Source organism: Vidua chalybeata, chromosome 10 (assembly GCF_026979565.1).
Source record: "Vidua chalybeata isolate OUT-0048 chromosome 10, bVidCha1 merged haplotype, whole genome shotgun sequence".
In the NCBI taxonomy this organism is placed as follows: Eukaryota; Metazoa; Chordata; class Aves; order Passeriformes; family Viduidae; genus Vidua; species Vidua chalybeata.
In genome coordinates this window covers 5,621,078-5,647,766 of record NC_071539.1, presented here as the reverse complement: position 1 = coordinate 5,647,766, position 26,689 = coordinate 5,621,078, and the positions used below count along the sequence as shown (strand labels likewise).

Below are 26,689 nucleotides of genomic sequence, written 5' to 3'. Positions count from 1 at the left end.
CAGGAAGCCATACAGAGCTCTCTTTGTTCCCGCTCCACCCCATGAGTGTCCCCAGCTAAATGGCCATGGGTGGTGGAGTTTCCTCCTGCTCGGGTTTCAGTGCAGAACTGGGACCTGCATTGATGCCTTGTGCAGCCTGACTGAGAACAGAGACTAGACAGAGCTAAAGAATAAAGTAGGGATTTTTTAGGAGGCTTCAATAGTTCCACCTTGGGTAGCACAAGAGCCCAGCCAGGGCTACACCCCAGATGAACCCAAAATGGCCACAAACATGGACAACCAGTCATGGGGTCTTACACTTTTATAAGTCCTGCTCTATTTGCATATTGGAGTTAATTGTCCAATTATAACTCCAGCCCATGAAGTCCCATCCCTTCTTGTTTTTCTCTCTTCAGCCCACATGGTTTTTGCTCTTGGGCCTGAGATTTGGATCATTTGTCCTTGGTCCCCAGCTAGAGAAGGAACTGTTTTCTCTCCCTGCTCTGTGAAAAGAGCTCACCATCCCCTAATATGAAGCCCAGACCCACACACCAAAGCAACACAGAATGTGAAAAATCTAAAAGCTAAAACCTGAGGCATCAGCATCTGGTGTGAATTATGGCTCTAACTCACACCTGACTTACCCTCACCCAGAGCAAAGCCTTTGCTGGCCCAGGCAGTAACACCAGTGTCACACCAGCACTGCCAGAGCAGCGCAGCCCCTGGGCGGCACACGGGTGGAGCTGGAGCCTCTCTCACATCTGGGTAATGCTGGTCATGTCAGACAATAGCTACACTCCACATAAATCCAGTCTGGGAGCTGCAGAATACATCCTGGAAACAAACCACAGCCTGCCTCCAAACACAGGGCATCCTGATTGCACACCTGGGCTGCAAGAAAACTCATCCAGAGCTTCAGCCAAGAAGTTTTGCTTCCGTTCCTCTACCCTCTGGCAGGCTCTGAACAATCAGGCTTAGCTTCAGTGTCAGTCCTTCTCCCAAACCAGCTGCAACTCATCATGTGATAATCCCATCTTCAATTGCTAAATCCCTCCTTTTCAGTGCACATTTCCTTGTGTTAAGCCAGTTATTCGCCTGTGGCTCCCTATTCTTTCAGACTTTCCCAAGACTCGCTCTTTTAATATCCACTATGTGGTTTTCCACACATAAATAAATTGTTTCATCACTCCCAACACTTTAAACAGACAAACACATACACATGGCCTGAGATGCTGTTCTAACACACATATTATACTGTACGTCTGCCAAGTTCCATTTTTAAACCTCTGAAGTATAGGGGGGCGAAGTGTTAAATCAGGTGTTAAAAAGTTGTATATTCTCCTATGGTGAGAAGTTCATTCCAAAATTTAGCACAGGGTGCACAAAGCTTTATAGTTATGTTAACAAAGCTGTGAAAAGAACTGTTTTCCTGGTGGAAATTGTGAACACTGACTGTCTTCACATCCTTGAGGCTGATTTGTGGGAACCACAGTTTACAAGATTATCAAACACTAATCTAAATAATTTCCTACATTAATATACATAACATCACTATAAGCTACTTAATTATGTAAGAATGAATGCAGCAACACCAGACAGATTTATAAGGAAATTGAAAGAACTCAGAATTTCCATTAGAACTCCAATGTTTGCTTCACTTCTGTGCTCCTGCTTTTCTGCTAACATGCAGCATGCTCTAATTTCAAATTCTTGCAATGCCCAAGTAGAATAGCCCAGACATGATGCAGTGATTTAAGTCATATGTGCAACTCAAACATATCAAGTTGAATTTTTAAAGTTTCCAAATCCTTATTTCTGTTTTTGTAATTTACACTGTATGGGGAATGATTTTAAAACCAAATCCAGATTTTGGAAGTACATTGGTTTTAGTATAATACTCAGTAAACTCTCTAGTATATTTAACTGTTGTGCTTGCACAAGTGTATATACACATGCACAAAATGCCTTTAAATCCAGACTTTAATAACATTTTCCTAAAAATCACAGAAAATTTTATGTTCTACAATTCCATACAGTAGGCGTTAGTAATGTTTCACCTTTGGGAAGTGAGCGGGAATTAAAAAGTCTCTAACAGTGTCACTGAGAGACCCTGGTGAACTAACCCATGTAGCCAGAGGCCAAGGTAATTCCACTGCATCCCTGGAGAATCAGTAATGCAGGTAGCATCCACTACAGGCAGGAGCTCAACCACAACACTCAGCACCCTGACACAGTAGGGATACCAAGGAAGGGAACCTCATTCTGCAATTTCTTCCATGTATTTAATGAAGAGTCCAATAATCAAATTCCAATTCTATTTATCAATGGCTACATTTGAAATTATAGATATAATTCAACTCTATCAGTGAAATGAAAATCCCAACTCTAAAAATCACTGTGTTTTCAAACTTACCTAGTGTGATGTCTGCATCACACAGAGCAACACCATCAGGAGATCTGAGTGATACACACACCACATCTCCACAGAGCACCTTCCACATGGCCACTGACTGTGTATCCAAAAAAAAAAAAAATTACCTTTTTGTCTATTTTCATTTCAGAGAACTTGGTTTTCTTCCACATTACACTTTGACCACTGTTTAAAATGTCCCATCTTGTCTTTCCAAGTCTTCTGTGCCCTGAAGACTCCACTAAAACCATCCTGACCCGACCTGTCAGGTGGCTGAAGGGGCTCACTGGAGAGGATTCCAGCTCCCAAATGCTGCCAGGATCAGCCAGACAGCAAGAACAGACAGTTCATTTCACAAAAACTTAATGGTTGGCCCTGGGTGCTTAATACAAGCACTGTCAAGGCATCTGAGCAAAAAGTCTCAGCTGTCAGCACTGATGAGCACACAGAATTATTATTCTAAGTGTTTATAGCCACTTGACCAGATAAGAGACCAGAGGAGTGGTGTATGGTGAGATCCCCACACATCTCCACATCCAGTCCCACACTGCAGGCATGTGCTTCCCCCAGTTCACTGGCAGCATAATGGAACCTTTCTACAAGGCAGTGTGGCTAAAATGTTATTCTTGTATGTAACTACACCATCCTTCCTTCTGCTCATTGTTTTACCTCTTTAAGGGGAAGCCTCCAGCTTCCCCTTTATATTTTCTGAAAAAGACAGAATGCAAGCCCCTGAAAAATCTCCAGGTCATTAACTAGCATAATTCATGACATCAATATGCCATATTAACCAGCTAAAAAAAAACCAACCTGACACATCTGTTCTACAATATAAAAGCTTTATCTGGGCATTTCTTCTAAGTCTATCAAAAATACAGTAATTTAGTATCTTTCAGCATATCTGTACTCATTATCAAAGACCTCCAAAAAATTCATTTTTTCCTGGCTGGTGTTTACACCAAACTTCTCTTATTCCAGAGCACTGGAGGTATGCATGTAGTCTTCTTCTTAAGGGTATACAGGATCCTCCAACACACAGAAATGGAAACTTAAAATTCTACTATTCCTCATAATACAAAACAATGTTTTTCACTTACCAACATTTATCCTGCAAAACCACATTAACACTCAACAGCTATAAGCACAAACGTGAAGATTCCACTATAAACTCTTCAATTACCTGAAACTCAAATAAAAATCGTTCAAAATCATCAGTCGAGAACTACAATCAAACTACTTTGGACAAAAACCAGGCACAGGTGTTGATCGAGTCCTAAAATCTATTATGCAACCTCCAATAAATTTATTTCATTTATAACCTTACTACTACATTGCACTACCACACACTTCCCAATATCATTTTCTGTTCCATCAGCTTATCAAATTGCAGCTTATCAAATCTAATACGCGAGTTATTTCGGACAAGTATCTTTTTATGGAATGATTCTTGGCAATAAAGCACAGTAGAGATCAGGTTCTCAATAAAGGCCTCCTGATGTTAACATAATGCAATAGCAGCCTCACTAATTCACATCCAGCATCACTGCCCAATGAATTCCCATTCACACACCTGGGCTTTTGCAAGACCTGCCAGAAAAACACAGGTGGGTCTGTATCCTCTGCGCTCCTGCTCAGACCCTTTGCCTGCCTGGTGTACTTACAAAATTACCTCTATGGACGATGGAATTTCTCTTCTGTTTGTGTAACACCTTGTAAAAATAGATCCCTACACTGGACTAAGCCAAGTACTCTTGATTTTCCCACTACCTACAAATATCTAAGCTTCTATTATGAAAGCATATCGTGTCAAGGAGTGTTTTTCAGAATGTATGTAAGTAGGCTACACATCTATAAATATTAAGGAACATTGCAATCAATTCATTGTCTGATATGGAAGATAATGAAGTACCTAGAAATGTTATTAGTTTGCAATATTTCTTCAAATTGAAAGGGAGTAGATTTAGCTTAGACATTAGGAAAAAATTCTTTTATGTGAGGGTGGAGAGGGCCTGGCACAGGGTGCCCAGAGAAGCTGCCCCATCCCCAGAAGTATCCAAGGCCAGCTTCCACAGGGCTTGGAGCAACCTGGGATAGTTAGTGGAAGGTCCACCAAGTTGTAGCATCACAGAATTAATATCATGAATTTGCAGAATTAAGGCCCAGGGAGCAGAAGGAGATAAAATTAGAAATGAATATGAGAAAATTAGTATGACTGTGAGACGACAGTAAAGGCAGATGCTTTCTAATTCACAGCTGAAAGAGCCTTACAAGTGAGCAGCTAACCTACTTAATGGGTGCTCAAAGGACTTAAAAAAGCCAGCACAGACAGCATTAAATTTCATTAACTCACATTTTCAAAAAAGTTCTGTCACTATACAGGCAGCAAATCATGTTTTGAATGCAGTTAATCAGCCATACAGTGAGAACTGAAAGGGACAACCACAAAAATAAATGCAAGTATTTCAAAAGCATATCTTTATATTGCTGGTTTGGAAAAGGACCTATGCTTAATTCTGTTCACTGATAAGGGAACTCCTCTCTACCCACCCAGTTAACAGTATTGTATCAGACTTCCTAAGCAGGTATTATTAACTCAATATCAGAGACCAAGAAAGAAGATTACAACATCCTAATTACACAGATATGCATAACATCAAACGGGCCACGATAATCACATCATTCAACAGAAAACTAAAAAGGTTAAACCACTAACACTTTAATCCAAACCAAAGTAACAAAATCGACATGAAGTTACAAATTACAAGACATCTAAATGTAAACACCATTTTTGTCTAGTACAAACACAAAAGTCCAAGGGCTGCATTGTCCCACCCTACAGATCCTGTCACTGACTCTGCTCAGCCCAGCACGGAAGGGAACACAGCTCAGGGGGAGTTTTCCTCAGCACTTACCTGCAAGGTCCCCCAGCAAACTGCAACAGGAAAGGCAGGAGTCTGAAATCACTCCTCTGTGTCCCACATCCTATGCCAAATCACACAAATTCATAATTACTACAGCATCAGGAGACAAGAGTAAGAAGGAATGGCTTACCTGTAAAATGAGAAAGCACTAACTAAAGCAAGTAATTTCTTCCACTTTTCAATATCCTAGTGATTTCTGAGCTTTAATCAGCCATTTCCTTGCCTAAAATCTGCCATCCACCTAAAGACATACTTTAGAAAGGAATTTTTAATACTCTGTGGGACCAAAGTGATACATTTTAGCCCATTTCTTCTTAATAAATCTAATGATTTTAATCAAATTTATTCAGAGGACAGAAGATTAGTTAAAGAAGAGAAGTAACTGGAACATCAAATTAAGGTATCATTGGGAATTAAAAATTTAATTTTCTGTTATTATCAGTGGTATATTATGAATAAAGAACATAGAATATGCAATTAATATGCAACACAATATGAACAGCATTTGAGAAAAATTAATTAGATATGTAGGACAAAAAGGGATGAATTCTTAAACCAAATTCAATTTGTTTTACTCTGTTCAATCTTCCTATGGGTCCCTGTTTAAATATTTCCAGGTATGGGAAGAGTCACCACTAAATTCTGATGTATTTTAAGGGGATTAGGGCTCATGACAGGTAACCCAGTGCATTTCCTACACAAATCAAGGCATTACTGCTGTAAGCTTGTTTTTGAGCAGATAGCTGCTTCCCACATGGAGCTCCATGGAAAAGAACTGGACAAAGACCAGCAGTTTATTTTAAGCCAAACAGCAGAACTACACCATTAATTAAAAAGGTTAAAGTATTCTTAAAATATAATCTAAGTTCCCAGGTTATCGAAGGTTAAACTGAGTTATTCAGGGTTACTAAACAATGCACAAAATTACATTTTCCTAGGTCACTCCCTGTTCTGTGTATGGGTATTTTGAGGGAGAAGAGAAGCAGCAATGTCCTCTCAGACAAGCAGTACCCTTCTCTTGCATCAACAAAGGGGAATAAGGAAAACATCCAGAAAGTAAGACAAATATACCCCATGTTAAAGAATATCCATTTGATTTAAAGGCATTTGCATTTACACTTACACAAAAAATGCTGAAATCAAGAAAATTGTCAGTGTCCCAGTTGTCTTGATCAAGAAGAAATAATTTCATGTAAGTCTGATATTGCTAAGGATCTAATTAAGTTTTCCTTAGCTAAGGCTGATTACCACATAGGTTCTGAATTCACAGGTATTTGAAACTTTGGAAAATAAGTAGCCAAGAAAGGTTTCTTTTATTTCCACTTGATTCCACTCAGGTGCAATAATGCACAAAACAAACCAAGTGCAGGTGTGCATACAGCCCCCCCATTCAGGCTTTGTGGTGTGTGTTTGGGAGCTTGTTTTCAGATTCCTCAACCTTCCTTTTCCTATCCCATCAATCTCCCTCTTCCCCAGGCAACCAGATTATTTAAGCACACTGGAGCTCAAACAAAAACCGTATACATGGAGTCCTGTTTTGTATATCAAATATGGATGGAAGGGCAGAGACAGTCCCTCCGTTCTGCAAATCTCATAGAACTGCAACAGCCAACTTTATGTATGTGTTAAAGTTAAAAAAGGTTGGGTTTTTTTGTTCAGTAAGATGAACTAATGCTACTTTATGCTTCCATGAAGCCAGTCATTTTTTCATCAGTTTTTCTAAAAAAATTCTAATTGCATAAATTGACAATTATCTGCTTATTCCATGTTATCTATCGACAGTTTATTTCTAATAAGCCCTGTTTCATGCTTTTTCAAATGCATCCCTCTTCATTTTTGACAACCAGCATTTTAGAGGGCAACTGTGATCACCCAGACTGACCTTTTACATTGCACAGGCCAAAGAGTTTAACTCAGCAATTTCTTCACTGAGCCCACATGCATCTGGCTGAGCTAGATCACATCTCTCACAGTGATATACAACCTCCATTTCAATATTCAAACCAACAGCAAATTATAAATTGGTCAATGACTGGTTTGGATCTGTCTATAGCTGTGACCTCCAGACACACAAAACTAGTGAACACATTTATTCCATGAATTTAGTACATAGGTTGAATTTCCAACTTACCCTTACATTTCAAGCACTTGGTAAATCCTCTCATTTTCAAAAGACAATTATTACTTCATGTTGGTTTTGAGGTGAAAAACTGGCCCCAACATTTCTTCCATGCAAAAGGAAACTTGGCGAGACACAGCTGTCAAAGAAGTTCTGGAAACTGGCTAAATTATCCAGAAAGAAATAATGGGCAGCAAAAGCAACAAGTGCTGAATACTACTCAATGCCAAATATGTACTGGGAGATTATCCTTAGGAGTTCTGCTGCAGTTCAGAGATCAATAATTTTGTACTTAAGCTTGTCAAGTCATAACATTGCATCTCATCCATCAGTTTTGAGTGATAACAGAAAAGATGCAATTTCAAGAGTCTTGTCAAGATGCAATTTCAAGAGTTTTCATCAAGGGGGGCTGTGAAATACTTTTTTCAGAGATCAGCTACAGTACATACTGAAATACTTTTTTTTTTTTCTTAAAAAAAAAGAAAAAAACCCCACTGATACATTTGTAAAATTCCAAGTGCAGGGACTGGGGTTTGTCTGAAATTACTAAATCAGTTGCATGTTCTGAAATAAAAATACAGACTTATGTCACACAGGCACACAGCTGGGACACCAAAGGTGCTCAAAGAGCAACCAGTTTTTGGAACCAAGGTGCCACTGCCTTCATATAGTGAGAATTACTTGCAGGGTTATATTAATTAACTTCCAGCACAACAGCTTTGGACAATTCCCTGTTTCAGGGCTCTCAGAGAGAGCCACATCTCTGTAAATTCTCATCTTCTTCTTCAGGGTCAGAGACTATCTAACCAAGCAGGAGAGCAAGAAGCTAAGACAATACTTAAATCATATTACGAAAAGTCTTTCTTGGATCAGAAAACCTACGTTAAAATTCAAAGGAAGTCCTTAAAAAAAGAATTGACTAGAAAATCTGTCCTTTATTTTGCTGCTCTTAGCCTGATGTCTTCTGCCAAAAAAAAAGGGCTCCTCTTTTTCATTATGTTATTGATTTTATTGGCATCAACATGTTTCTATATGCTGTTCTCTGCATGAACTCTTAGGTTAAGTCATACTTTTCTCCTCCTCAGAAAAGATATATAGTTCTGATTTTTTTTTAATAAGGGTGATTATACACTGCAGAGAAATTTTATTAAGGAAATTAGATTGCTCTGAAAACTTCAAAAGCAAATTTCAAGCCATAAAGCTTTTATTATTGTTAAAGTATTTAGCTATAATTTGCCTTTACCTTATCCCTTACTTCATTACTGCAATTATTTTAGATGATCAAGTTTAAGAGAAAAAAAAAGCAGTACAGTTAAACTGAAAGCAAAAAGCAGTAAAATATTTTCAGTGATTTCAGCTCTGCTTTTGAAATTTTTATGCCCATATGATTTGGTAACCTAAGAGCAAACAGGAAAACTGCAGATTAAGAATATTTTTCTAGATGAAGCACATTTCAAGGAAAAATAGATATCTTTTGAGACACTTATTCACTGCTTAACTTCTTTAATTCTTTACTCCTGTAGAGAGCTATAAAGAAGTATGGTGTGTTTAACTGATTAGACAAAGATATCTGCTTACTCAGCCTAAGCAGAGTTTAAAATTTTTGCTAAATCCAGCTCTTAGAACTCAAGGCCTGTCAGATAAAAAATACTGAATATATTATGGTTTGAGAATAAGCCCATACATGGACACTATTTATTTTAAACTACTGAAAAGACTATTAATTGGTGTTGCATTTGCAGTACAGGTGTGCTGCTGGAATGCAAACAAGCACAGTAATTATGCAGAACGAAGGACAAGCAGTGATTTTCAAATGTTAATTAGAAACATGAGGGATATGAGAGTGTAGTGGAAAAAAAAAATTACTGTGCTGATTTTGAGAAAAAGAGAAACCTGCTAGAGCAAAGCACCCAGAATAACACTCCCAACAAAGCCAGAACGATGCAGTTGGCAGAATGAAGTGTGCCCATCTCCAGTGCCCACAGAGAACCCTGGCTGGGCACTGCCCATCAGGCCACCTTTCTGCAGCACAGACCCACCAGGTCCATCACAACCAGCTGCATCTCCCACAGAAATCTCCCAAAGTTTTGCCATGGGAAAGCAACACCAAATAAAGCAATAGCTTCATTCAAATAAACTGCAACTCCCATTACGTTAGAGCCATAAGTTAATTAAGACTCAGAGCAGCAATAGCAGCACACTGGCTATCTGGATTTTTGTGGAAGATGAAAACCAACACCTTAATGTGAATGTTTAAGATGCAAGAGACACTATTTAGTAACAGTTTGCTTCTACCATTCACTTCTATTGAACTTCAAAGCCACAAGAGCTTTAAGACAAAATTTCACTTTTTCTACTTTTATCTTCCATGTTCCTTTTATTGAGCTTCAGTCAAACCATTAAAAAAAAAAAAAAAAGCCAAACAAAACTCAGAAATAAATCAAAAATTAACCTCATTCTAATGCAGCTTACCACAAACTGTAACATCAATTAAATCCCACTAATATTAATGAAATAAACAGAAAAAGTGAGAAAAAGAAACTTCTGGCTGTATCCTCATATAGATTCCCTCTGTGCAAGAGGGAAGTTCAGGTTGAATTGTTCAGCACAGCACACTAATACAATATTGCACCAACAAAGGGAGTTGTTTTGAAATAAAATGCTTACAATCAAACACACACTGAACTTTACTGATCCTAATATTTTAAGACATGAGAACCATGAATTCTGTTACATTATCAAATGAGGCTTACACACAGCTATTTCAAATGAAGTCAGTATTTTAGAACTCAGAATATAAGTTCCAAACTTTTATCTATCTATAAATTATAGATATATCTGTAAGTTATAAACTGAGTTATAAACTATATCTAGTTATAAGTTATAAACTATATCTATCCAAACTATCTAATTTTATCTCTTATAACTAAAGGATCATAGAAGAGTAGTTACTAAACACACTAATGACATCAATGACATTTTAATAGTCATGATAATTATAGGAGTCCTACATGCAAATGGACTATAAAGCTCCATTGTTTCAGTATGTAATCCTGAAATCCGATGATTTCTTTCCTAAATTAATCATCCCAGACTCACCAGTAAAGACAGAAACAGTTTTTTTCCTTGCAAGAACATGAGAAATACTCCTGTGTATACATATATGCCCTCCTCAATAAAATCATCATATTTATTGTTGTTAGTGCTATCTCCTTCACTCAGACACCAGTTTTCCTTACAAAGGAGTAAGACAATAACTTCTTTCCACTAGTTTTCCATTAAAGGAGGAATGAAAGGGCACCATGAGATCTGATCCATATTTGCCATCTTTCACGTGAGGGTTAAACCTACATTTTGGGTGGTGCAGCTGCAGATTTAGGCTGCAGCTTGGGAGTTAGCAGCTGACAGTGCCTGCCTGGGCGGCTGAGTGCCACAGGGCTCTTTCAGCACTCTGTCCTCACTAATGGTGCTACTGAGCCTGGTTTACTTCCTTTTAAACACGGGACACAAGGAGAAACCAACAGCCTTAGGAGTACACTGCTACTCATTGTTCTCTGTATTTTATTCAGATGTTAAAATTGTTTCATTACTGTTGATCTGTGTGTCCGTATTTTTGTTTCTTATGAAATAAACATTATAAACAGATCATTGTCACAGGCACATTAAATAATTATGAACTCCTGTTTTCAGGGAGGTAACAGCACTGTTAAGACAGCTTTGTAACACTAGTTCTAATTTCTTGAGCCAAGCCTAATAATTCACTATTTTTAAAAGGCATATCTGATAATATTTAACAGAGCACAACAATCTGGCAACATCCCCTTCTTACACAAACACATGTATAGACTGACAGAGCACATCCCTCACCAGCTTGGGGCCCTGAACCACGGAGACATTTCAAGCCAAGTTGTAGATAGATACACCAGATACACCTTTCCTGACAAGCCAGAATTGTTTGTAGCAGGATCCCTCCTGCTACATGTACACAAAACAATGTGACCAGAATGTCAATGTACGGTAACCTCCTTCACACCAGACCATTTCTTTTCCAAGGAAAATACCAGCAAGATTAGAAGGTACAAGAAAATGGCTCAACACTTAAAAAAAAGTTCAAATTATAATAAATCCTTTAAAATATTAGCAGTGACAAAAAACCACCAATTTTATGAAGACTTTTTATGTTCGGATTGAACTGCAGGCTCCAAGACTTCAGGGGCCCTTATGTAAAATGCAGATCTATTCTTGCAAGTTACAGTTCTCATAACTGTCCAATATGTCAGACACCAATAACCTGATTCCAGATTTTCAAGTGTATGTGAATAGAGAACAATGGAGACTGTAACTCAATGGGATTTCTCAAAAAAATCTATGTCAGACTTGGAAAGCATCGGTTTGCTCAAATTCAAGCACGCTTTTCACTATGAACCCTGTACCAAGCTCCTCCTCAAAACAACAAACAAAAGAACTGCTACTTCTCAATTGGAATTTCAGAAGTAAAATGAAAAGCTCTGCAAAACCATTACTGCTGCTTCTGTATGGAAGGCATTCACAAATTCTGAGAAAGGATTATAATAAAACAAATACTGCATGGATTAACAAGCATTCTAGATTATAAAAAAAAAAATAATAAAAACACCAAACATCTGAAACTCTCAAGAATTACTTACTTTGCTTCAAATCCTAAACCATCACTGTTATGACTCCATCAGGTACATTCATGTGGGCAAGGACAGAAAATATCACACCACAAGTGGCTTCAATGGCTTAGTAAACCTCAGCTTGCCATTAAATGAAGACCAAGAACGTAGCATCATTTGACTGCTGTTTTAGCTCAGTGGTCATTTTGAACCTAGCATGTCAAACTCTAACACAGGCAGCCCAGAAAAGGTTCACAGGGCCTTTCCCACAGCAAGTAAAAAGACCTGATTTCCATTCCCCAGCATTTACAGCATAAATTGATCTCCACACCACAAGACATTGAAGACGATGCATCAAGGACAAATGTAAACTAAGCAACTTTAGAGTGTTTTATGTTGCTACCTATTTTTCAGGTTAATATGAGATCTTTACACTGGTACATTACTGTGTCTGAGGCCACTGGAGTTATACTGCAGTTTCTTTACCAGATTGCATTATATTTCTTCACACTTCCTATCTACTTTCAAATTTAAGCAAACCCCAGGGAACGCAGCCGTTCCATATTTTTGTTGATAGCTTTGCTGCTCTACCCCCACCTCTCTCATGAGAGCTTGTTAGGTGTAATACCTCTAAGAAAAAGGTTTAAGCAACATTTTGTTCCAAATCGTGAGAAAAGTAAAAATAATTTTAATTATGTTCTCATTTCCATGCCAGGCCATCTTCTTTACTATGACATCCAACTACATTCTGCACTGCAACAAATTTTGAGAAACAAATGAAAAAACATCCCTGCCTCCTGAAGCTAGGAAGGTAGTTTTATTTATCCAGCAGTAGGTATCTGAAATGCCTATCATAAAAATACTATAAAAACAGTTGAACAGGTATTTCTTGAAGCAAAGAAAGGCGAGAGAAAAATCTGCAGTATAGCTTGAAGACAAGTCTTCAGAGCTGCATTTGTCAAGCTTCAGCTGACTCCAAGTATATCCATTCAATATAGGAAAAACCAAATGAGAAACAACAGGAAAAAGAAAGATGTCAGGCTGCTTCTGTTGGGCTGAAGGAACTAATACCACTTTAAAAGCTATCAAACAAGGTGCTCTCACTTCTTATTGCAAATGTATTCCTACAAACCTTGCAGAACCACCAAACTATTCATAACTAAAATGCAAAGTGCCACATCCCCCGTCAGCTGCCATGTCTCTGCCAGAGGCTTCAGTTCTGCCCCAGCCTTTTATTTCTACTCATATCTCAACATGCACCTGTGAAATAGATTTTTCTGTGTATTACGAAGAAGGCGACTAATGGATAAATGAAGAGGTGAGCTTAGATACAGAAAATTAAAAATAAAAAAAAAAATTAGGAATGGAAGGAATTCCATTCCAAAAAGGAATGGAAAGTGTTTACTGCTTTCACTGAAAAGGGGGGGGAAAATACAGGACATTTTGGGGTTTTGACACATTTTTAAATGAGGGAATGTGGAGAAGTGTCAACTTACACTTTAAAGGAAAAGTTCTAGAGTGATTCACCAACAAAATTGTCTTTCACATGAGGCAAACTACACTCATGAAATTGTATTTCCAAAACACAATCTATCATTTTCTGAATGATAGCCACCATATAGCTGTTGACTAAAACAGTGATAGTTCTACCTTGGATAAAGGATAGTTATCCAAAAAAAGTCATATTTTGTTATAATAACAGCTCATACACAGCCTGTAATAAATATTACTCGGTGAACTCACAACAAATCCAAAAGCTCTGCAGTGACAAAGTCAGGGACTCCCAGGGGAGTGTTTGAGGACATCAGGCATAGCTGATTTTTACAGAGGACACAGGCAGACTTGGAGGAGCCAAGATAAAAACAACAGGAATCTGTAACCCTCAGAGAGAAGCTTCCCAAAAAAACTGGACCTGCCCACCTCCATCCTTTCTCTAAACAATGGCCTGAAAGCTAAGCCTTGCCAGTTACATTTCTAATAGTTTCTGTCCACTATTGGACAGTCTCCTTGTTGAAGCTGAAACCTCTGTTACTTTAATTACAATATCATTTATTTCCTGTGCAGGTATTTTGTTTGGGATGGGGAGCTGGGATGATTTTTTTAATCAGAAATTGTTCCACTTCTTGGTTCTGGCTTCAGCTTTTCATAAGAATAAAACCACTGCAAAACATTTATCTCTGTGGAGATGAGCTCTCTTCCCGAACACACTGAGACGCCTCGGAGCACCAGAAGTGCTCATCCGAGGATGGTGAAACATTTTGCTTTGAGCAGTTCTGTATCCATGCATATAAACTCATTCTCCAGCAGGTGAGATTCATAATGTTGCTGAAATCCATCAGAGCCTTGTCATCCACATCACCAGGATAGGGTGGTTTATTCATAGAGGGAGAGCCACGTTCTTTCTAAGAAAATATTAAAAAAACCCTTACAGTTGACAATCTGTTACATAAAGGAGTCTCTTTTAAGTAAGCAGCTGGAACAGCTCGATTTCCTGATCGCTGATCAGTATTGCGGATCACATTTAAATGTCACTGCAGCCTAGCATTTGTGCTTGATCCTGCTTCCACTAAAACAAATGTCAGAACTCCCAAGATTATCTCCTTCATAGGCCTTAAGGCTATATGAAACACTCTTTGTGAACTCAGATGTGCTATAATTAGAACAGTATAGTCCTAAAGAATTATTAAGTATACTGAGAATACCACGAGGATGCTAAATATTGCACCTCTGCCCTGAACTACAGCAGGGTGTGAAGCATCTATTGCAGCTTCCTTATTTCCTTTCATTTTTCAATAGTCATGTAAGAAATAATGATCTATACCTTCACTGAAAATTTGGTTTTGCACACTGGATATTTAGCAACCAAGAAATAGTGATTATACTCCCTTGCTTGAAACTGAAGTTTCCCTTCATGCGTCATACGAGAGAGTCGTTAGTTCTAATTTGCACATATGGAACCACTCATGCCTTTCTTTGTGGTAAGGCATGCAGCCTCTGCAAAATCACTGAATTATTGACCTGAGTGAAATAGTCAAGGCAGGCCTTAAATTCAATGCTTCCTTAATTACACTTCTGAATTTTTGTTACACATTCCCAAAACCTCTGCCATGGCAAACTAGACCTCAATGTCTCGTTTCTTTAAAAAAAGGGCTTTATTTTGGGATACGGCAGCAAGGGCCACTTCCAGCACTGCACCTGAAGATGTAAGTACAGGAAGGATTAATGCTGAGTACAAACTGAAAGACAGCAGGAACAAACAAGTCTGGAGGGCTGAAGAACCTCTCAATTGAAACACACTTCACAGCACAATCAGAAAGGTGCTCTGCAGGGGAACAATAAAAACAATGTCCTTGTGGGTTTTGGAATTCTTGCTGTAAGCTGGATAACATGCCAGGTTGCACACAGAATCTTTTCTGATCAAACCCATTATTTCCAGTCCTCCCCATGCTGAGCAGTGCATGGTCAGTGTCCCTCCCCTTCCAGCCAACACCAGCCTCTATTACAAACTCATGCTTAGAGCATTGGTCACTTAACAAATAAAAATAAAAATCCAAGAAAAGCTCAATCACGGCTAATTGTTAACACGGTCTCACTGTACAAACTCAGCTCTCCACCCACTTCTGGAAAAAAGAGAACTGCACAAAATTCTCATGCTTTACATTTACAGTATGCAACCATCGCTGGATTAGTTTACACCAGCTGCAAAAGCTCATCATCTGTAACAAGAGATTCTTCTTGTGTTGGCAGAGACCTTCCAGTAGTCTGCAGTCCTCACAGAAGACAAATATTTTACATGCAGTTTTCTTTAAGGCAAAGTACACAGCATTCCATGTTGATTTTTAATTTTAAGATAAATACTTTCACTTCCAGTTTGCTACAAGCAAAAATCACTAAAAGCATGAGCCTTTTATAAGTTTTGTAAAATAAACATGGTCGGCTAGAAAAACTGTTCTTTGTTTTACAAATTATTTCATAATTCAGTGGCATTTCCATGGCGAGTCGTGCACTACTGCAGTCAGAAAAGACGAATTCATCCCTCTAAGGAATTAATACAATACTGAAGGATCATGTTATGGTCTTCTAATTACTTTATGGCACCCTACAGAGAGAATCAACTTTGAACAGCAACACATTTCTGTTGATGAAAACATTGCTCGACTTTTTCATAATTTTAATACGGCATATCAGGCTGTCTCACTCTACAGCCTGCATGCGAGTCAAGCTTTTACAAATGTTAAAAATCTTAATTATTACACTTAATTCAAGAACATTAAGCCAAATTTTTCCCCAAAACAGAAGAAAATAAGGGAATACCCCTAACAACAGATGGTGGGGGATGGAAGGCTGTATTTGGTTCCCTTATATGAAGACATTGTGCAAAACCAGCACTCTACCGGAGGCCACTGTTACCACTGACAAGTTTGCATAACCTGTTTCTAGAGCTACAGAAGACACATAGGAATTGTAATCAGTCCCCATAAATTATAACTACAACTCTGAAAAATGCCCAAGGACATACTCACCAAACAGAGCCAACACTATTAAAACAATGGCAATTCATTGATTTTTCCTTACAGTAATTCCAATCTATATGCAGGCATATGAACTTGGAAACCAATTCTGAATAGGATTTCAAACACTTTTTTTCTAGGAAATGTAAAAAAAAAAAAAAAAAAACAGACAAACTACCAACCCCAGCTGTAATCATCATTATTTGTTGCTTAAGCAAATACTACAATTTCATAGAGAAAGCTAAAAATGCATTAGGTCCTGCCAATGCTTTTCTGTGCTGAAAACATTCCCAAGATGCTCTTGCTAATCTAATGACCCCAGAAAATATAGCCAAAGGCACTTCCCTGCCCCCTCCCCCAACAGACTATGCAGAGATGATCACATCACATGCATTTCAAGTCAGGTTTTGACCAAAAACTCAGGTTTCTAGGGTTCAACATGAGAGCTTCATCCCCTGCCTTTGCTCTGTTGAGTTGGCAGCAATTGAACCATTTCACCATTAAGCTGCTCCATGGTATGGTCCCGGATGGTCTCAGTGATTTTCTGATGGTTAATCTCAGACCATTTTTAACAAGGTACAGCAATTGTGAGAGAATGATCAATTAAGCACATGATTAGCAATTTTCTTTGCCTTGTCCAACCCCCTCAAATTAAGTGGTTCAGGATTGACCATTGTGCCACAATGAAAAGGAGTAAAACACATTTAACCTCATTATTCCCGTTTGAGTAGCAAATTACCTAAAACCAACTCATTCAGCCATGGCAATGAGGAGCTGCAAATTGTTAGCATTGTCTTCTCCACATGTCCTTTCTGCTGTGAGTTCTATTACATCGGCTTGAAATTTATAAAACAACAACACAAAACACTTCAGAGGACACCAGCTGGATAAATAAGTGTTTTGTAACACTTAAAAGGGGGCAGCAGCACAGAGCAGAACCTCAGATACAAAGAGGTGAGGAACGATTTGTTTATTGTATGAGTGACCTCTCTAAAGTCAGTGGAATGACATGGAATTTAATTTAAGAAATAACATGGTGCAAATCAGAGGAGGCACTAAAAACTGGAACTAGGACTGAAAATAGAAACTGAAAACTAGGAATTATCTTCAGGATTTTTTAAGTCGATCTTCTAAAAGTGAAATTGTAATAACTAATTGACAAACTCTAAAATAATAACTCCTCCAAACCTTATCTTTCCCTATTTGATCAGATTATCATCTCTTACTTCCCTCATCCTTCCCCCTTCATCAATTATTTTTTCTTCATATACAGAAAAGCTGTCTTATTCCACAAAAAGTCACGTATTTGGGCACGAGGAAAGGTCTGTGATTCATCATGCTGAAATGAGACCAGCATCCCCATGACTTAGAAATACAGCACCTTTATTAAATTAAAAAGGAAGAGAGTCATCTGTGTATGAAAATAGGGTGAAAGAATATCCTGAGTCCAGGAGCTGAACAACTGCCAGCATGAACAGCACAGTCTCATTACTGGGGGGGGCACTGGGGAATGGAATGGCCACCATCAGCTGAAATGAAATTTTAATAGATCTAACATTTTGACTTGCAGTTGAAGAAGAGAAACTGATGCAGAAAGATACAGCTCTCAGAACACTTCCCTACTCTGTTCTTCCTGGCTGAAAAGAAACTTACAGGAAATCTGTATTAGCAGCACAGGACTGCCTTTGGTTCACTTCCATGAAGGGTTCTCATTGGAACAAATGCTCTGTGTATCCCCCTTCAGCTCTTCCTAGGCTCATTCCCAACCTGCAAATTCTTTAGTGAACTGAACAAGCAGTGGTGGTGTTCTCCTTTGTTTTATTAATCTGTTTTTGCTATTTGCTGGATAACAATCTCCCACTAATGTTATTTTCTAACTCATGGCAATGTTGCCAGCCATGTCATTTCATCCACTGCTTGCAGGGACACCCAGCACTCGAGAGCGATCTCATATGAGATTCAGACAAATATATGGAGTTAATTCCCATACATGCCAACAGCTGGGGCACAGATATTTACATCTGCATAACCATGGATCAGAGTATGCTCAGCTCTCAGAAGCTGGGACACATCAACATCAGTAACATGATCAAATGTGGCTGAGTGAAAATTTGATGAGTGGAAGTCTAAGCTTCTGCAAATCTGCCAAGTCATATTTAAACATTTTTGTTCCAAGGCATTTTGGGAGACTTCTGGATTGGCCTTTGCAGCATTGCTTTACTCCTAAATGCATGTTTCATTTAGATGTGAAATGCTACAGATTTCCATTTAGATTTACCTCAAAACAATTTACTAAGTCAAACGGGAGGGTGGAGTTTGGGGAATGAATAGAGCTGATACTGAGCTCTTTATTTTCCTCCTAGTTTTCCTTCCTTCCATCTCTGTTTACAGTGATATTAATTAATTACACAAATATAACAGCCTTGAACTGTCTGGTTCATTCCTTGAGACCATGTCACCATCATCCACACTGCCAGAACTCATTTTCTGTCTTTATAGATTCATATCTTAGATTTTTGGTTTTTGTTCTTCTAATACTAATAGAAGAACAGGATGGTTGGGCAGCCCTCTGCTCAAAACACAGTATTAGAAACTGCCCTAGAGAGTTTTGCCACAAACTACCATGTAAACAAAACTGTCCAAAGTAAAAATTAAGGGTGTTCTTTGGAAGTTCCAGTTGAGAAGTTTTGATTTCTAGTAGAGGAATAAAAAGTCTGAACTTTGAGGAAATTCAACACTTATTTCAAATATTAATTTAAAATTTTCTTTCGGAACAAATTCAACACATTTCATTCTAAGCAAAATGTATATCAGAACAGCAAAAACCAGGTATGAAATATAATGCATTCAAAATGCTTAAACAGTTGACAAATACACATACACCAATGCAAGTAGATTTCTGCAGTGCTGAAGTAGAGCTCATCAAGCTACATTAAAATCCCAGGGGAAAGAGGAAAAGAAGCAAAACCTGCACATAAGGCAGGTGACACGATAAATTGTTCTTGTTTTCCTTACAGAATCCAATACTTCCCTAACTTCTTAGGAGTTTCTGGAGTACAACAGTGACAGCAAAGTGATTTTCTTCAGGTCTCTTGTTTTTAAGAATTTGACAATAGCAACAGTGATAAAATGCAGCAAGTTTTTCTTTCATATGCCATGAAAAAAACCTGCATTGAAAAGGGATTTTTGGCTGTTTCCCAGATTGCAAAATATGTGTGAACTGTTGTTGAAGAATCCCTTTAGAAATACAAAACCATCATAAACCAATTATTTCTGTATGGTGTGAGTTTGTTGAAGTTAGTGGAAGTGATAATCTCTTGTCCTTTTACTATTTACAGGTTACACTTCCCGGACATCACAGAAAATGCAGCAAGGACAAAATTTACTCTTAAATGTAGCACTAGGTCTGTCTTCAGAAATCTTCAACTCCCATTTAAAAGATCACTGGTATTTTTCTGGATATTAATGAAGTTTCACAGCAATTTTACTAAAACACTGTATTTTTGATTGCAATCTTAAATACTGAAGCTCAAGGAAAAAAAAAAAAACTAAGCCCGTTTTTTTAGATGCAATTGTGGTTTAGATACTTCACATCTAAACCACCAACTATTTCTTATAATGACACTTCAACAGATATCCCATCTTAGGGTAACACTTTTGCATTGAAAGGGGTAGACTGATATTGCACATCATTTCACTTATCCAGCCAGCAAGTACATAAGAAAAACAACTTTTTGATCTCCTCCCAAATAGGAAAATGCACTACAAGCATCTAACATACAGTGAAAGAGCGAGAAATTATAAATATGGAAGAAAAGAACACTGTCAACCTTAGAAGTACATATTCTTTAGAAACAAATAAAGCCATATAGCTATTCATATTTTATGTGGCTACAACCATGGCACAAAACATATTGCGAAGTAATTACCATAATGTGCAAATACTTCTGTAAGAGAAACTACAAAATAAATTTGATTTTTAGTGGTATTTTCAAGCGTGGATTGTATTATGCAGCCTCTATACGCACTCATATGGTAATTGGTAAGAACTTCTAGCATTTCACCCTTCATAGTCCCTGAAAAGTCAATGTTATTTAACTGTTGCACAAATGTTAATAAAAACTCATAATCCAGGGAGCTTACCCCGGGTCAACAGAAGGAATCCAAGAACCAAAGTTATTTCCAAAGTCCAGACAAGAGATCTGAAAGAGAGAATAACAAAGGGTTTGTGACAAAGCTGACACAGAGTCCTCTGAAAGGAGCAAAATCAATTGTGACATTTTTCATTTATTTGTAAATGCCTCTTTGGCAGTATGCTCACTCCAAACGACAGCTGACTCTTATAGAAAAGGGGAGGTGATGGTAAAATAGAGGAACCCTGACAGTTGCTTTAATGAGATTCTGCATTAGGATCACTCCACCACTCTCCCTCAACAAGGACTGTGCCCTTCACTTTCAATCTTACATTCTCCAATCTGGAAAGCATTAATCCTATGAAAAACTCAACTCAGCCTCCTCTAATCACCATCACAGCTCTTCTTTCCACCTCCTTCACCATCTCACTGACATTTATGTATGGAGTCCACTCACAATTTAAAATACATATAATTAGCATAGAGCAAATTAAACTTCAACTTGATAGCATTACTTTAATCAAAGTCTAGTTGCAGTGTGTGTGGTGAAGATAAGAATCTTGAAACAGACCTCAGTTGAGATTAGGAGTGCAAACTCTCAGAGCTTTCCTTCCAGCTCTAGGAATTATGCTGCTGGAAGCGTTCAATGCAGGAACCTCTCTAATGCTCACACTTTATTACAAAACTAAATAGGGAAATCTGTAACATGAGAGGGAACTTGCCTTGCAAATGTTGAGAGAATAATCATTCTGAGAACAGAAGCAGACAAGGAATTTTGATAACAATAGGCAACATGATACCACCTATTTCAGGAAAAGGCCACTGGCTTGAGGATCCAGTGCTCAAGCACACTTATTCTGGCATAACTCTTATCTGACATATTCCATTCTTATGTTTTCCAACAGTAACACATTTTCTGTTGTTCAAACTCGTTTTCTAGTGCTATATCACATATCTTTCAATGAAACTAGATGACAGCACTGAATAGATCATGGTAGCCTCAGGCTGCAACTAAAATTAGTATTTTATCCTCTGTAAACATCAGTAAGTCATTTGTATTACTATGATAAGTTTTTGTAAGAAAAATAAACACACACAAAAAAACCATACAGGCATTGCTACAAGAAGCCTGAATCCCAGCTCCTTTGCATGCTCTAGCATCTTCTGGAAGATGAAGCTGGTAAAGGCACAGAGAACAAGTCCTTTGAGGAGCAGCTGAGGAAGTTGAGGGTGTTCAGCCAGGAGAAAAAGAACCTCATCACTCTCTACAACCACCTGAAAGGAAGCTGGGACCAGGTGGGGTTGGTCTCCCAAGTAACATGGAAAAGGACAAGAGTAAACTGCCACAAGCAGTGCCAGGGCAAGTTTTAGACAGGCTATTAGGATAAATTCCTTCACTGAAAGGTGTGTGACACCCTGGCACACCCAGGCTGAATCCCCATGGCCAGAGGTATTTTACAAGATGTGACTCTGGGGGACATGGACTTGTGGAGGACTGGGTGGTGCTGGGTTAATGGTTGGACTCTATGATCTGATTGTAGGCAGACTCGCTTGATTTGAAAAAACTAAACCATCTGCTGTCATACTGATCAGAAAACAATTCCATCTCACCTCTGGATGAAAGCTGGCTAGTAAGTCATGTTTGGGAAGTTCACAATTAATTACTCTATACCATAATCTGCTAGACAATATACAACATAAACACTGAATAAAGATCATTTATTTCCTGAAAGAAAGAGATGGGTCTTCATGAGTTACAGAGTAGTTTGCTTGACAGCCTTCAGAGAACCAGGGGAGTAATCCACAGCTCAGCAAAACTTCCATTTTTCATTGGATTAATTTGTTTAAAAAAACACCCACAACTCATTGTGGAGGTTTCCAGAAGAAATCTTTTTGGCACCTTCAATTTGAGGATGCAGCCTAAAGGTGCCATTTTGAAACCTTTTACAAAATCTTTCCTGGTATGTAAGATCTAAGAGTCTCAATTGATGGAATCAAGGACTGTGATTCACTTTCAGTATCAGCATTTCTTTTCCTCTGAGATTCACTCTTTGCTGAAACTCTTTTAAATTAGTGTAACAAAGCCCAGCACAACATTAAATCACCTCCCAAGCATATCAATCTCAGTTACCAAAGAAGAGAAAATAGAGTACACTTCAAAACAAATTCTCTGGAAGTTTCTTCTGATTAATATCAGATCTCTTAAGTTAAATGACCCCTCATATTTCATTCCTAAAAATATACAGTTGCTCCTAGTAACCTTTCCCAGTTGGATGGAAAGCAGGAAAGGCCAGATTCTGGCCTCTGCTCTGGTAAGGGAGTACCAATGAAAAATAATGAAGTCAGCACACATTTGGAAAAAAAAAATTATTATTTAGCTCCAAGGAAGGTTGCTTTGTAATTCAGACAGGTGATCTGGAGGCACAGCAGAGCAATAATGACTAACATCACATACTAAAGGGAGTATAAATTTTAATGATATCACTCATAAAACCCACATTTTAAAGGTTACAAAACAGAAACAAGCTTACAAAGAAAACACATAAATCATTCAAGGTGTCAGATTCCTATTCCTTAGCTATTTTAAGAGCTAACAGCCTGTCCATCACTAAATAAACTGGAATATGCTATACTCATTTATGCAGGACTGAAAAGGGAATGTACACTAGAGTTCAGCAACCATTCATCCCTACAGACTCTATTCTTAACAACACAATAGCAACAGCCATGTGTAACTTCACTGATTTATTCATTATTTGACAAAATTAAACAAAAACACTTGACCAAATTCACCTGCATCTAGACAAGATCACAACAACACATAATTAGCACCATAATTACAAGGACTCCTAATCCACAGACATTAATGCACTTCACTATTTGCTCATACACACTTCATTGTAGGCCCTTAAATATAGGGCATTAACAGAGGATTAATGGGGCATTCCCATCAACAGACCAGATTACTTTCATCCCGTGCAGATGGAAGAGAAACAGAGGCTTATATTATCATTTTTAATTACTGTAATTGGTCTTCAATTGCAACTGCATCTATTGTTGTCCCTATACACACATTATCAACAGAGAACAATTTAAATGGCTGGCTGGGAAATGGTCACTTAGGGCCAATAAACCACTGTAAACAGTGAACTTTGACAGACCCATAATTCAAATCCACAAATCACCTTTTGAGCTGGGTTTTACAAAAATGACATGCAGTTTGGCTCTGTGGTCATTTCTCTTAGTCACAGAAGCCGGCACCTCCCTTTCACTGACAGTAACTTCCACCTCCACAACACAAACTCTCTACTCCAGAGGTTCCCTTCTGGGAGCAGCACCCAAGGGCCAGCTCACCACAAAAAGCTTCCACTGCATAAGGCTTTCTGCATTCCATCTCAGAGATCAGGCCTTCAGGATTTGGTTTTCAGAGCTCGCTCTGTTTTACATTATTTTTTTTAATATCATTTTATATTTGAGCTGTTTAATGGATAACCCAAAATTGATTTATTCATTTTTTTTTCAGAAGTAGACACACATTGAAAGACACTTGAACAACGTCGTTCTGCCTTGCTACAAAGTCCAACAAGATTATCAGTAAAAGCCTTATCCAAAATCCTCCGATGTCAGAGTGTTTCTACTGGCTGGATTCAATACTGAATGCAGATTTGGGATCCAAATCTGGAGTGCAGCAATCAAACCACTCAACTCCACAACTCTCCCTGGTGACACTCATGGGATTTCAAACTGTAACCTCACATTGGAAATTTCTGCATCCAATTACCACTTATCAGAGGCCACCAATCTCTTAAACTTTAATGGTTAAAGAAAACTCAGTGTTTGGTTTACATAGGCAATAAACACCTTAATGCTTTCAGTAAGCTCTTTGCCTTATACTGTGTTTTTAGCTCTGGAATCTTTTCCTGCAGCTCTGGAGGAACTTTATTTAAGTAAACTGCTAACCTATTATTTTTCCAGTCTTTGTTTTCTCTAGGAAATTATTTAAGAAGAAAACCCCCGAACAGTGATCTCAGCATTCATACAGCAGTGAACTTCAGATACAGTAATTGCATAGCTGTGAGCTATGACGACTTTCCCATGGGGGAGAAATGACCTGGTAACTCACGAATGACAAAGTCAAAAGTAAGGTAAGCCAGGGGAGGGAAAGGATTTCCCCCTAGGATGAGATAAATGTAATTTCTCACAGCAGTGTATATGTCTCTTAAGCCTCAGGTGGTTTTAAGTTAATGAGATTAGTTCCAGCAGGCAGTGAAATCCCAGGATATAGGAATTATATTTCATCAGTTTTCACTTCATCCAGCAAGCACGGTGGAGTCAATCTTTGTGTCATTTCGTTATTGTCCTGGTTTGGGTCTTGTTCTCAGGCTCAAGCCTGGCTAAAGCACCTCATAACTTTGACTTAAAAGCTTAAGCATCATGTAAAGAGTATGTTTAAATGTTTAAAAGGGAGGAGAAAAGCACCAGGCCTAATCTGTAGAAAAGGATTTTTTTGTTTAACTTTACAGATGTGTTTTTATTCAATGGAATTTGTTCTTGTACTTTCACTAAACCAAGGTCACGTGTATTTTTATCCTGAACACACAAGCCCCCAGAATGCACTGCTGTAAGAAACACTGCCTTTAAAATATTTGCACCCTAAAAAGATGGACATTAACAGGTTTGGATGACTGGCTAGTTCAGTATTTTAATAATAACCAAAAAGAGCTCCTATCCAGTGACCACCCACTGGATGTTCAAGCTGCAGTTTCACTCCAGTCCCCAGATCTGCTCATACAAGAACACCTTCACTCCTTTGTACCATTACAAGAGCTGTAAAGTAGAAGGCTTTCAGAAGATTAAAAAAATAAGGTCAGATGATAACACTGATTTCCACTAAGAATTCTTCTACAACCAGCCCAATTTTTACTTACAATCGCTGAATAACTGCAAATTTAGCAATTGTTTTACCCAATAGATACTATTTTTAGCTGTGAATTTAAATTTAACCTTGATGAAATCACTACTGTAAAGAAAATGCAGAAAAATCTTGTGTTGCCAACATGCTTTAGGAAGCTATTTTCCAGCCAACAGGGGAATGACCTTTACTCCACTCGTGAAAATGTGCAGACATCACATCAAGAAAATGCTCATATTAGTCCCAGGCCTCTTTCCGAGACAGTCTGATAAAACTTCATATCCAGAAAGCACACAGAGGAATTATTTTTATTGGGGTAATTTAACCCCAAAATACAAAATGAACTCTATTAAAAAGACTTTCTAGGATACCCAAGTCCATTACAGGGAAAGCTGTGTTTATTTTAATTTTGACTTACAAGCCTGGCTTTAACACAGGCAAATCACACCCACACAGACATCACTGTTTGAACTTTTTTGTCTGTTTTATTTATTTATTTCTACTCCCAAATCTGCCTTCCCATTTTGGGTCAAAGCACCACCACATTATCTTTACTCTTCATCCTGTCCAGAGATGTCCTTCCTTCTTTAGGCTTTAGCACTTCATAACCAGGTGTTTTAAGTTACATACAAAAAGTTCAAGCATCTCATTTCCCAAAGGAAAGAGCAAGTTCCATCATAGCTTAGTGAGGAGTGGCAATTTTGAATTTTGAATTAGGAGACTCATTTCCTTTTTCTCTGGAAGAACCTCAGCTGGTACAAACAGGTAACATGTAACTAAAGAGAGGCAACATGAGCAAACGAATCTGAGGACAGAGGTCAAAATCGGACCACAAACTGGTTTCTGGCACAATTCCAAACTCTGGAAACTGACACGTTGGATAAACTCCGAGCATCCAGTATCTACCACTACGTGGGCTGGCTGCAACTTGGAAAAATGCAGCTGCACAGGGATGTGGTATCACACACAGGTGAGATAAAAATGCATTTGCCTGTAAGACACCCAAATGTTTGCTTACCTGCAAAGTAAATACACATTTGCTGTCAGGTAAACCCAGTGAGCATTTC

The 26,689-nt window shown here is 38.2% G+C and overlaps 1 protein-coding gene across 1 annotated transcript in view; it reads right to left on the bottom strand.

Annotated features, from left to right (window-relative positions):
- NAALADL2 (N-acetylated alpha-linked acidic dipeptidase like 2) overlaps nt 1-26,689 on the bottom strand; it is a 417,358-nt gene that overhangs the window by 371,736 nt on the left and 18,933 nt on the right. Inside the window, exon 2 of the mRNA XM_053952318.1 lies at nt 20,721-20,779. The gene's annotated coding sequence lies outside the window, so the exon portion shown is untranslated. The remainder of the gene's footprint in view (nt 1-20,720; nt 20,780-26,689) is intronic.